Below are 12,851 nucleotides of genomic sequence, written 5' to 3'. Positions count from 1 at the left end.
TATTGAAAAAAACAGAGACAAGAGTCCTAGCATATGGAACTTATATTCTTAGCTCTAAAAACCTGGGGTCTAATGCCTGGGAAAGTTTAAAAGAAAAAAAAAAAGAGAGAGAGAAAAACTCTTTGCAAAATAAATCATATCTCTTGTTTGTAAATTTGTAGGACTTAGATAACTTTTGCTTATTTGTGGATTTCTGTAATTCCCTATTAAAGCTGAAGTTTTCTCTTTTAATTGCTTTTTCTGTTTTTTTTAACATCATAGTAATTCAACCAGATAGCATATTTAATTAAGGAATTATTTATCTAGAAAGATTATTTTCTCTTCTCCCTAACCTCCAGAGATCTTTAAAATGGTCCTATCCAAGCAGACACTATGGGAATAGTTTAGTAAAGTATGTGTGTATGTGCGCATGCAGACATATTAGCTTCTGGTGCTGTTTTTCGTTAATGGTACAAGTTCTAATTACACAGTGCCTCGTGTTTATTTACATTAAGATAGTATGTGGCATAAACATCCCATGGAAGTGTCTTCCAGGGAAAGGGAGCTAGGCATAAGTTGTAGTACTATGGTTATGCTTCTCAAAGAACTCCTTTTCCCCTAATGTCCCGAATTTTAATTGGTAGAGAATTATGTGTGACAACTGCTCCTGTTCTAAGGGAATAACTGTAGATATCTCTTCATAATCTTCCCTGGGACCATGCAGATTCTTACCTATTATTTTATTGCAACCAATTTATAAGCCAAGAAAGTCATGATGATTCTACTCAACTTTTTTGTTATCAGCACTCCACTGAACCTGTGTTTTGGGGATGCAGTCAACAGTAAATATCTTTCAGAAATGATTTGTAATAGTAGAGGTAATAAAAGTAAATTTTATGGTTTAGAAAATCTGACCATAATATGTAATCACAGCACTAATTCTAAAGCACTTTTTAATTTTCTCTTTAAAAATTATTATTGTATTTGTTTATTTTGTTTTTTGAGGTAGGGTCTCACTCTATCCAAGGCTGGCCTCAAACTCAAAGCAATCCTCCTACCTCTACCTCCTATAAATTACCTATAAATTATTTATTTATTTTGTGTGTGTGTGTGTATGTGTGTACACATGCGCAGACTCCATGGTCTCTTGCTACTGCAAATGAATGCTGTTTTTTACATGGTTGACTGTGGAACTCAACCTGGTCTGGCAGGCTTTCTAAGCACATGCCTCTAACCATAGAGCTATCTTCCAGACCCTACTTATTATCATTACACATCATGATTCTGGATAGCCCTGTTGTCATTTTCTTGTAACCTTATTTGGGAGTAGCATTTATTTTTGCTCCTGCAGTATATTCTGTATTCTCAGAAACATGTAAGGTGGATAGTTAGAGTCTGAACCAGACTAGAGTTTATTTCTGGCATTGATTCCTGCTAGGTATTAGTGACCCTGATATATTACTTAGCATCCTTGGACCCCAGTTTTCTCATCTTTAAAATGGGAATAATAGTGTCCCCATAGAATAAACTTAGTAACTGCTGCTGCCTGCACTCTGTAGTCTCTCTGCCAGCCTGTTGGTGGGAGAAGCTTAATGTTTACTTGTTTCAATTATGCTTTTGGCCCAAGATTTTGGAACTGATCCCTCCAATCCTTTTTCTAGTTTCTAGCTAAAATCTGCCCAAAACATTCATTTCCGTGTTTTTTTTTCTTTTCCCAGTTTTCAGTAGAGCATAACCGTGAAATCTTATACATGTAGTATTTTATGCAATTTTTTAAAAATATTATTTGAGAGAGAGAGAAAGGGATAGAGAGTGAGAGGGAAGGAAGAAGGAGAAGAAAGAGGAGGAGGAGAAGGCAGGAGGGGAGGAGGAAGAGAAAAGAGTGAGAAATAAACATATCCAAAAGAGCATGTGCCACTTTGTGTATCTGGCTTTACATGGGTACTGGGGAATTGAACCAGGACCAGCAGGCTTTGTAAGTGTCTTTAACTGCAGAGCTATCTCTAGTCCACAGGTAGCATTTTTAGAGCCCTTGTTTTTAGTTTAATATTGACATATTTACAAATGAATACTTGTAGGCTCCAGGCAGGAGTGTGCTTATAAAAATTTAACCTGTGCCACTGATGGACTCATGTGCCTCTGTGTGTTAGAAACCTGGTTTGTAGTGTTTGTTGATTGCCATGGTGTAAAGATGTGCCCAAAGGTCCTATGAGCCCATGAACCTGCTTCAGCACATTCCAGCCCTACCTTTGTGACTGAAGCTTTCTTCATTACTGCATATTGTTAGGTCAGTTTCTGCTTCCTATATATTGAATCTCTGTTCTGAATAATTTCTGTTTTTCTTCTCTTTCATCCTCTCCCTATTCATGTAAAGCTGTACTAACCACCTTCAGGAATTTCTCCTCCTCTTCCTCTTCTTCTTCCTCTTCTTCTTCCTTCCTTCATCCCTCCCCTTCCCTCTCTTGTCCCCCTCCTTCCCTCCCTCCCCCCTTTTTTTTGGTGGAAGTAGGGGAGTCAGGCTGGTCTGGAACTTATTGGAATCCTTTTACTTCTGCCTCCTGAGTGCTAGGATTAAAGGCAGGCACCACCATGTCAGGTTCAGGGATTTCTTATACACTGAAGTATCAGCCATCTTTCTTAAGTCTTTAGCAATCTACATTATCTAAGTATTAGACAACTATGATTAGAATACATTATATTCATCTACTAAAATGTAATTGCTATAAAATAATGGACTCTGGGAATTTGCTTAATGATTTTTTTCTTTAATAAACTTATAAGATTATCAGGGCTTTGCTTAATTTCATAAATGAGAAACTTAAAACAGATGGACAAGTTTATTTTCTCTGTCAAAAGGTACCTTTTGTAATGAATACCACAATGTCAATAAGAGGTAATAGCACTAAGACATGCTGGGAGGAGGGGATTTGACTGTCAGTGAATAAACTAAATGATATAAGTTTATTCATATGCTAAAACTCCTTCCTCTTGCCCTTACACATAAAACCACTTTCTCTACCAATTAAATCAGGAGACAAAACATGGAAAAATATTTCTGAGGCTATGATTAGCTCATCTTAGAATAGATGATATTTTGGATTTTAAGGTCAGGAATTGTGTTTTCCAGAGTTTGCAGTTGTTGGGGGCAGCTGTATTATGGGGTCAATTTTGGCCACCTCATATTAATAACCTGGAGCAGCACTGGAATTTTACAGTAGTGCACTAGGGGCAGGCAATTCCAGCATACTGGAGTGTACAAAGGTAGAAGGCTAGCTGAAGTCACCTTACCAGTGTCACAAGGAACATTTTACCTAGGCAAATAAGGGAGTATATATTGAAGAGAATCAACAGAGGAAACAGCATTTCCTAAGTCTACCTTGAGAACTCAGCTTCTGAATATGAGTTAAGCATTGTTGCAGTTAGCTTGTGTTGCTGGGAAAAAACACCCGACCAAGAGCAACTTGTTTGAGGAAAGGGTTTATTTTGACTTACAGACTCAAGGGGAAGCTTCATGATGGCAGAGTAAAAAGATGGCATAAACAGAGGGTGGACATCACTTCCTGGCTGCAAGAGAGTGTGCCAAAGCAATAACATCCATAAGCCTGCTCCCAACCATACACTGCCTCCAGGAGGCTCCAATTCCCAAATACTACCAGCTGGGGGCCTAGCATGTAGAACACATAAATTTATGAGGGAGGGGCACCTGAATTAAACCACCACAAGCATCTACCATACATAACCTTTGAGTATATACCATCTTTTTACAAAGTCTATACAAGTGCTTTCCTTAATTCATGTTCTTTGCTTAATAGAAAGAAGCCTGTTAAAGCACATGTGCTTATAGGATAGTTGATCAAACAATTTCCAGTAGTTTTTAAGATGTCAATTTTAATTTGAACTCTGATGTATATTCTTGTTATTTATAGCTGAATAGCAAGCTGATTCTTTCTGATTCCCTTTAAGCTCCATTATTTTATATTTATACATTAAGAAATAATCATTGTTATAGTTTCACAGGACTCTCATAATAGGAAGAAAGTATGATGACATCAAAATAAAAGGGACTCATACAGAGAGGGTGAGGATATGATGGAGAGTAGAGTTGTGAAGAGGAAAGTGGGAGAGGGGAGGGAATTATGGTTTATTGTCTGTAAGTATAGACTCTGTCAATAAAAAAGTAATTGAAAAAAAGTTGTCATGAGTCAGTTGTGGCGGCGCAGACCTCTCATCCCAGCACTGGCAGGCAGAGGTAGAGGATGGCTGTAAGTCTGGGGCCAGCCTGGAACCACAGAGTGGGTTTCAGTTTAGCCTGGGCTAGAGGTTAGTGTAAGACTGTACCTTAAAAAACAAATAAACACTCAAACAAACAGAAATAAATATCACGATAGTGATTAAGTATAAATATAAACACAAATTTGTGAGGAAATGTATTGTTATATCTGGTATTTACCATTGTTTCCATAGTGCTTTGAGGCTGGGTCTTGGCATTTAGCCCATGCTGACTTTGAAATTTGTGATCTTTTTGTCTCAGTCTTTCAAGTGCTGGGATGACAGGTGTGACCTACCACATCTAACTCAAAAGTATTCTTTGTTTAAATCCCCTTATTAGAGATTACTTTGTAAAAGAAGCAAAAATAGTTTAAGAATAACAAAATCAAAATGCTAAAACTAGTATCTTGTTTTCTTCAAATAACTTAGCACTTGGAGAATTTCATTTGGTACAAACCTAGAGTTATGGCATTATTAGATGAGTAGATGAAATTTTGTCTATTTTTCCCTCCTCCCTTCTTCTGCTCGAATCCGTGAAAATCAACAACTTCTTGGTTGAATAGTTTTACATTTGTTTATCTATGAGTATAGATGATTTTATTAAGAAAATATAATGTTCAGGAGTTCCATATGCTCTTGAAGCTGAGAGAGTTGCTTGCCACTTTGTCCCTGAGCCATTCTTTTTTTTTTTTTTTTTTTGAGGTAGGCTCTCACTCCACCCCAGGCTAACCTAGAACTCACTACATAGGCTCAGAGGGTCCTTAAACTCATGATGATCATCCTACCTCTGCTCCCCATCCCCCAAGTGCTGGGACTAAAGGCATGCACCACCACGGTCGCCTTCCTGAGCTGTTCCTGTACAGCCAAGAAGGCTAATATTCTGAGCATAGAACCTTTGTTCCCTTGGGACAAAACCCCTCACCACATACAGCTGACAGGAATTGAGCTTTGTTTCGGCTGGCTTACATTCTTCAAGGGAAGCGCCATGATGGCAGGGGGAAGCATGGAATGAGCAGAGGCTGAACATCACCTCTGCCACAGTATGTGGAAAACAGCAGCAGGAGAATGAACCCAACACTGGCAAGAGGGAGCTGGCTGTAAAACCCCAAAGCCTTCCCCCAACTATACTCCTTCAGCAAGCCTCCACCTCCTTAATTGCCATCAACTGGGCTGCCAAAACTTAGAATATGAGTTTGTGAGGAATACCTGATTCAGTTCTCCACAAGGTAGATGAAATTATGTTAATTTCAGGTCAAAATTGGAGCTAAACATACCAGATGCAGTAGAGTCCACAAAGGAACATAGCCCTCCTGTGTGGGATCAAACCCCTAGAGTATTGAAGCTGTAGGTTTCATTTTAGTAGGAATTAAAGGAATAGCTGTGTCCTTATCTACGTAGCCTTACATAGCTTTTGCATTTTTAAGATCAAGATAAGATTTTTCATAGTAGTTTGTGGTATATTTGAAGATATAAATAAAATGCATGCAATCTTTGACTTCTGATAAGATACTGCATGCAAGTCCTATTCTTAGGGTTTTCTTCCACATATACTGACCGGTAATCTTTGGGTTCTATTTCAGAAATCAGAACTCAGCTTGATAATCTAGAAAAAGACTGTATTATGGAATTGTAGAAAGTCAAATTGTACCAAGCTGAGTCCCATGTTAGCTCGCTGACCCACAAATGTTTTTGGAGGTTCTTGAGATGAAGAAGTGGATAGGGTTTGGGACAAGGTGATGGAGGAATGCTGGTTCACAAACACAAATTAGAACACTAATGTGATATTTTCCAGTTGTAAATACCTAGTGGGAAATAATCCATTCTTCCGTAGGAGACTATTTGTAGATGTCATCTGAAATACTTTCTTTGTTTGGATTTGATATATTGACATCTTGACAGGAAGTTATTTTTTGCAATGTGCAATACCACCTATGTTTTCTTTAAATAGCATCCTCTGTTATTACCTTCTCTAGCAGATACTTAAGGGAGTACTTCAGAATATCAAGTACTTGCTTCCAAACTTTTTATATTTTTGATCTTTGAAAATATGAGGCAGCAATTATAATTGTTCTGACATTCAGTTATTCCATATACATACGGCCAGTTGTGGAGCACATTCCTTTAGTCCAAGCGCTTGGGAGGCTTAAGTAGGATGCTCTCTGTGAGTTGGAGGCCAGTCTGGGGCTACAGAGTGAGTTTCAGGTCAGCCTGGGTTAGAGTGAGACCCTGCCTTGAAAACTCTCCCACCTTGTTAAAGAAAAAAAAAAAAAGCACCAAATAACATGATACACAGTCATTAATTAACAATGCTGTGACTGGTACCAATACTGGATTTTAACCAAATCCTACAAAAAGAGAAAATGTGAGAGCAAGGTGTAAAAGGAGTTACTTTTAAGATTTATTTTACTTAATTTCTATTTTTCTTGCCAAATTATGGTAAGGTTCTCAGTAGTGAAAAGCCAGCACTGAAAATTCCTATAGGATAGCTCTTAAACACCTGTGGGCTATAGACAATTTTATTATGTGTACGTGGAGTAAGACATAACCACACATTTGGATAGTCTTTTCTTTTAATCACATAAGAAGCTGTAGCTACTGCTTTTGAGTAGTTGATCATACTCTTATGGCTGTTCATGAGGACCCCTTGAGATAATAAAAGAAGAGCTATTGGAAACTTCTTACTTGGTTTAATGTAACCTGACCCATAGTTAGAGCCTGACTGCTTGGTAAATGCAGGACTGCATGGCATTACTCAATATGTCACCTGCTGCTTTTTCTTTTGCTGAAAAGAGGTCATGTCATTGATAACTACTTTTTAATTTTTTGTTTTTAAACTTTTTATTGATACCTTCCATAAATATAGACAATATGTTATTATCATAATCCCTTCCCATGCCCTTTCCCCTTTCAAATCCACCCTCTACTAAATTCCTTCTTCTTTCTAACTAATCTCTCTTCTATGTTGATGCCATCATTTTCTGTCCTATTATACAGGTCTTGTGTACTTAGCATCAGCCACAGTAAGGTCATAAATATCAAGGTCATTTTGTGTCTGGATGACCCTATTACAAGCAGTCCTCCCCTTCCTTTGGTTCTTACATTCTTTCTGCCACCCCTTCTGCAATGGTCCCTGAGCCTTAAAGGGTATATGTTAATGTGCACACTCAACTGTCACTTCTTATCATGTTCTCAGCTTTGAGTCACCCAAGTGATCATCAGCATCTGAAAAGAGAATTTAACCAAACGTGAGAGTAGCATGAATATGGACATAAACATAAGTAACTTAGAGAGCAGTTTGGTGGGTATAATACATTCATTTAGCCAAACAACAGTAGTAGTTTCCCCCATAGGGCTTATGGCTTCCCCATCTGTAGACTTTTGATTAGGATTTCAGCACCAGGCATGAATTCCCTCCCATGGAGAGGGTCCAATCAGAGAGCAGTAGGTTTCTCCTTTAGCAGACAAGCCACCATTGTACCAGTTGGTACATTTGACCTGGCTGGCCAGCTGTAAAGCTTGCAGGGCTCACTGCTGGTTAAGACCATTGATGGATGACTTTTTTCTACCGACAGGCTACACGACTCTTTTTAGCATCTTGATAGCTAGTCAACTGAAGCTCAGCTCCAACTTGATTTTTCAGTGCAGCCTACACATGTGGATTCTTTAGCAATAGGCTCTTACCATGTAGTTATGATGGATAACCAAGACCCTTGACAATAGCCTGTAATGCTTTAGGGGCATCGGCATACTCAAAAAGTTTAAATATGGCTAGTAGTATCTGTAATAATAAGTTGCTTAAGCCCCAGGGTTAGTCACTACCTAAGGATTGTAAATATTAGTGTATAGATTACCAGAAGAACACATGTTTATGACTTTAGTTTATATCTAGTATTGGACAAGGGTCTTTGAATTGCTTTTGTATTTTTCCTAGTGAGGTCATCCAAACTCAAACTCAAACTCACTTTCTTTTTTTTTTGGGGGGGGGGGAGGTTTCAAGGCAAGGTCTCACTCTAGTCCAGGCTGACCTGGAATTAACTATGTAGTCTCAGGGTGGCCTCAAACTCAAAGCAATCCTCCTACCTCTGCCTCCTGAGTGCTGGGATTAAAGGCGTGCGCCACCATGCCCGGCAAACTCAAACTCACTTTCTACAAGTGTTAAGAGATCTAGAAACCCCCTGAACTCTGTGAATGGATTTTGCTTCCCAAAAATAATTGCCCTTCAGAAAGAGTGTTTTATTGTTTTTTGTTTTGTTTTGATTTTCAAGGTAGAGTCTCACTCTAGCCTAGATTGACCTGGAATTCACTTTGTAATCTCAGGGTGGCCTTCAAATCTTGGCAATCCACCTACTTCTGCCTCCAGTGTGCTGGGATTAAAGGCGTGCATCACCACACCCAGCCCAGAAAGAGTTTTATCAATATTTATTCATCAATCTGAGGAAGATGTCTATGTGAACCAGAACTGTATTTTTGCAGATTAAAAAACTTGCAGGTTTTGTCTCCCAATATTAAGAGTTTTCTTGGTTTTGACCGGCATTTTCCTTGAGTATGCAGGAAGAGCAAGGCTCTTTTAATTCTACCACAATTTTTTTTAAAGTTTTTGTTCTTTAATTTATTTTTCTTTGAGACAGAGAGAGAGGGAAAGAGAGAATGGGCACACCAGGGCCCTAGCCACAGCAAATGAACTCCAGATGTATGTGCCACCTTGTGCACCTGGCTTAGGTGGGGCTTAGAGAATTGAATCTGTGTCCGTAGGTTTCAGAGGCAAGTGCCTTAACCACTAAGCAATCTCTCCAGCACCCTTCCACAATTTTGATACCTTCTCTGCTTTAGACAGGGACTACTCTGGAATTGGAGAGTTAAATACATATTATGGAAGAGTATATGGACATGACATTCCAAACACTGGGGTCAGAAACAGCCTAATCTGGTTGCTTTTTCACACTATGACATTTCAGTATTTGTATTTCCATCTTGACCTCTTTTTATTTTTATTATTTTTTTTCAAGGTAGGGTCTCACTCTAGCTCAGACTGACATGGAATTCACTATGTAATGTCAGGCTGGCCTTGAACTCATGGTAGTCCTTCTACCTCCGCCTCCCAAGTGCTGGGATTAAAGGTGTGCACTACCACACCCACTGCATCTTGATCTCTTGAATAACAATTCACATATTGTGAATAGCACTCACTGACCATGTTGTATTTCAGATTTGAAATCTCACCAATGTCAGAACAATTTTCAGGAAAAAAAAAGAAAGGCTCAGGGTTTATGCTAATGCTCAGCAGTCAATGGCACTTGGTTTAAAGCTTGATGGCCTGAGTTTCTTTCCCTAGTACCCATGTAAGGCCAGATACACAAAGTGGAGGCATACATCTGGTCTTCTTTTGCAGAGGCAGAAGGCCCTGGCACGTCCATATTCACTCTCTGTGTGTTTCCTTTTTCTCTGTCTCTACCTTTCTCTCAAATAAATAAATAAATAAAATTTAAAGAAAGATTTTATTGTAGAGCTTAAGAGAATGAAAGAAGGCAGAACTTTTATAAACTGGAGGGGTTCCCCAGAAATGGGAACAAAATCTGTTAAGGAAAAAGCTTCCAAATAGGAGGGGATCCAAGCTGATAAATTCCAATGCTGGTCATATATATATATATAATTTAGGGGTGAGCACTATTAGCCATGTTGGTGTTAAGATTCAAATGAAACTGGACATGTCTAGTTAACACTCACATTCTTAATACATTCCAGATGACTTTTTACATTTGACTTCAGTACTCACAGAAAAGTCACATTAATCTCTGTGTTGTGAAGAACTCACTGTAGCATTTGGCACACAGGGAACGCTTACCCTATCATTTCTGTGGTTATCCCCTCCTGCTTAGTTTAGTACTTTTGCCACATCAAATTTTTTATTTCTTTGGTTTTTGCATTACCCATTGAGATTATGGGCCCCGGGAAGTGGGCAATGTAGAAAGTTAAAAAAGAGTAGAAACACTAGAGATAGGAGATAAGATTTGCCCAGGAGAGTGGTTGTTAATTATCCCATTTTGTTATAACATTAGTCTTTTACTTTACTCCCAGGTCATAATTATATGACTGCCACAAAAGTTGTTTTGTTTGTTTTGTTTGGTTTGGTCTTGTTTGGTTTGGTTTTGTTTGGTTTTGATACAGGGTCTCATATAAGCCAGGTTGGCCACAGATTCATATGTGGCTCAACTTCTGATCCTCTTCTTTTGGCCTCTCCTATGCTGTAGTTACAGGCATGTAAGCATTCCTGGCAATGTCAGAGATACCATCAGAGATGGATAAACATAGGTGTCAGAGATTTAGTGTATCATCCTCCTCTCATCTACTTTCTTCGCTAATCCGTGGTTTCTCAATTAAACACATATGCACACATGTGCATACACACACACACACACACACACACACACGAGAAAGAGAGACTCATTCCTATTAATCGGTTTTGCTATTGTGAGATGGGAATTTTCTGTCACAGTGTTTCTTTGAGTTTTCCTTGGACATCACATGTAATCAATCCTTTGGCATTTTAGTGACTTTTCTCATGACTCTGACAAATACCTGAAAGACAAGGAGGGTTGTTTATCTCAGTTTGAGGGAATTCAGTCCATCATGGGGGAAGGCAGGATGGCAGGAGTGGCTTGGTCCACTGCAGCTGGTTCACATCTCAACAGCCCAGGAAGTTGGGAAAGGGGAATGCTAGTGAGCAGCTGTCTTTCTTTTGTTTCCTACTTTCTTTCAGTCCTTGACCTCAACCTGTGAGTTGGTGCACCCCACATTCAGGATGGGTCTTCCCTCTCTGGGAATGCCCTCACAGACACATACAAAGACACACATCACTCATGTCTGAATTTCTTGATGTAATCAAGTTAACAGAATTAACCTTTACTATTGGACTCCTCCTTTTCCAAACTTGGTCTCTATGTGGTGGTTATCATAGTTCTTCATGTGGTACCAAAGTCCCAGTGACTAATGCAGAAATCTTAATGTCACTTTGGATTCTTCTCCCTCCATGTAGTCACCTATCCTGTGGACTCCTGAGCCCATCTCTGTCTCTTTACGTTATAGTCCTTTAGCAATGCTCGTCTTATCTCCAACTCTTCATTCTCAAAAACAGTCTCACACAGTCCTGGTTTTTCAAAAAAAAGGTTTTTCATTATTCCTGTTTGAAAGTTAACAGTGATTCTATAGTTACATTTCTGTACCTCTATTTTGAGTCTAACCCAACTTTTTATGAGTGAGCTTTCTACACACATACATACACATTCTCTTTTGCAGTTTCCCTCCCTCCCTCTCTTCCTTTCTTCCTTCCTTTATTTATTTGAGACAGGTTCTCACTGTAGCCTAGGCGGACCTGGAATTCACTGTGTAGTCTTAGACTGGCTTTAATCTCATGGCAATCTTCCTACCTCTCCCTCCTGGGGGCTGCGATGAAAGCCTAGCTACAGAGAGAATGGAAATGCCAGGGCCTCTTTCAACTACAGACAGACTCCAGATGTATGCACCACTTTGTGCATCTGGCAGTATAAATTTATTGGGTAATTGAACTCGAGTCATTAAGCTTCTTGTGTTTTGAAGGTCATGCTTTGTTCTGTATTTTTTGGTATGGTTCCTTTTCAGCATATTGTTATCCCTAGACTTCTCTGTCTTTGTGTTCTAGTTTCTGGCTCTTGCATCTTTCATCCTTTTATAATATTCTTGCCAGTTCATATTATAAGATGAATTAGGCAGCCAAGGGTGATGGTGCACACCTTTAATCCCAGCACTTAGGAGGCAGAGGTAGGAGGATCACCATGAGTTCAAGACCAACCTAAGCCTACATAGTGAATTCCAGGTCAGCCTTGGGAGTGAAACCCCACCTCGAAAAAAAAAAAAAAAAAATCAGTTTCAAATTTTAAGTAAATTCCTACTTGGAATATGGGGACGAAATATTCTTTGTCAGAATGAAATCACATACTTTTTTAGTCAGATTGTAAGTATGGGAATATTCTGGTAAACCCAAGTATGAGCCATCTAATTAAATAGGGGAACAAGGAGCCTTACTTCATTTTTTAGCTATGGTACTCTAACATCCTGATGTTAGATCTAAGAGTGGTGTATGGTTCAATATAAAAGCAATTAAAAAAAAAAAAAGCAAGGACTGGAGAGATGATTTAGTGGTTTAAGCACTTGCCTAAGGACTCAGATTCGATTCCACAGTACCCATATAAGCCAGATACACATGGTGACACATGCATCTGGAGTGTGATGGCAGTGGCTAGAGGCCCTGAGGTGCCCATTTTCTCTCCCTCCTTCCTTTCCTCTCTCTCCCCTCACCCTGTCTTCTCATAAATAAAAAATAAAATTAAATGATACTCAAACCTATGACATTAGGTCAGGGTATTATGAATTTAGTACCCAGTATGCTATTTCTTAGTTAAAATTTAGAAGAAGAATGATACAATGCCATAACTGCGAGGGATTGTTCTATCACTGGAAGAATAACATGATCAAAGATGGGGAATTTCTGTTGACAGATTAAGGTACTGCAATATTCTAGCCAGCCAGGAAGGAAGGGAGGAGAGGTGTACAAATAATTCTTCAGAAGA

The 12,851-nt window shown here is 39.0% G+C and overlaps 1 protein-coding gene across 2 annotated transcripts in view; it reads left to right on the top strand.

Annotated features, from left to right (window-relative positions):
• The window catches only part of Arhgap42 (Rho GTPase activating protein 42), a 297,464-nt gene that overhangs the window by 167,203 nt on the left and 117,410 nt on the right, over positions 1-12,851 (top strand). The gene's annotated exons all lie outside the window — the stretch shown is intronic.

This window comes from Jaculus jaculus, chromosome 3, assembly GCF_020740685.1.
Source record: "Jaculus jaculus isolate mJacJac1 chromosome 3, mJacJac1.mat.Y.cur, whole genome shotgun sequence".
NCBI lineage: Eukaryota > Metazoa > Chordata > Mammalia > Rodentia > Dipodidae > Jaculus > Jaculus jaculus.
This window is presented reverse-complemented; position numbering and strand designations above follow the sequence as displayed.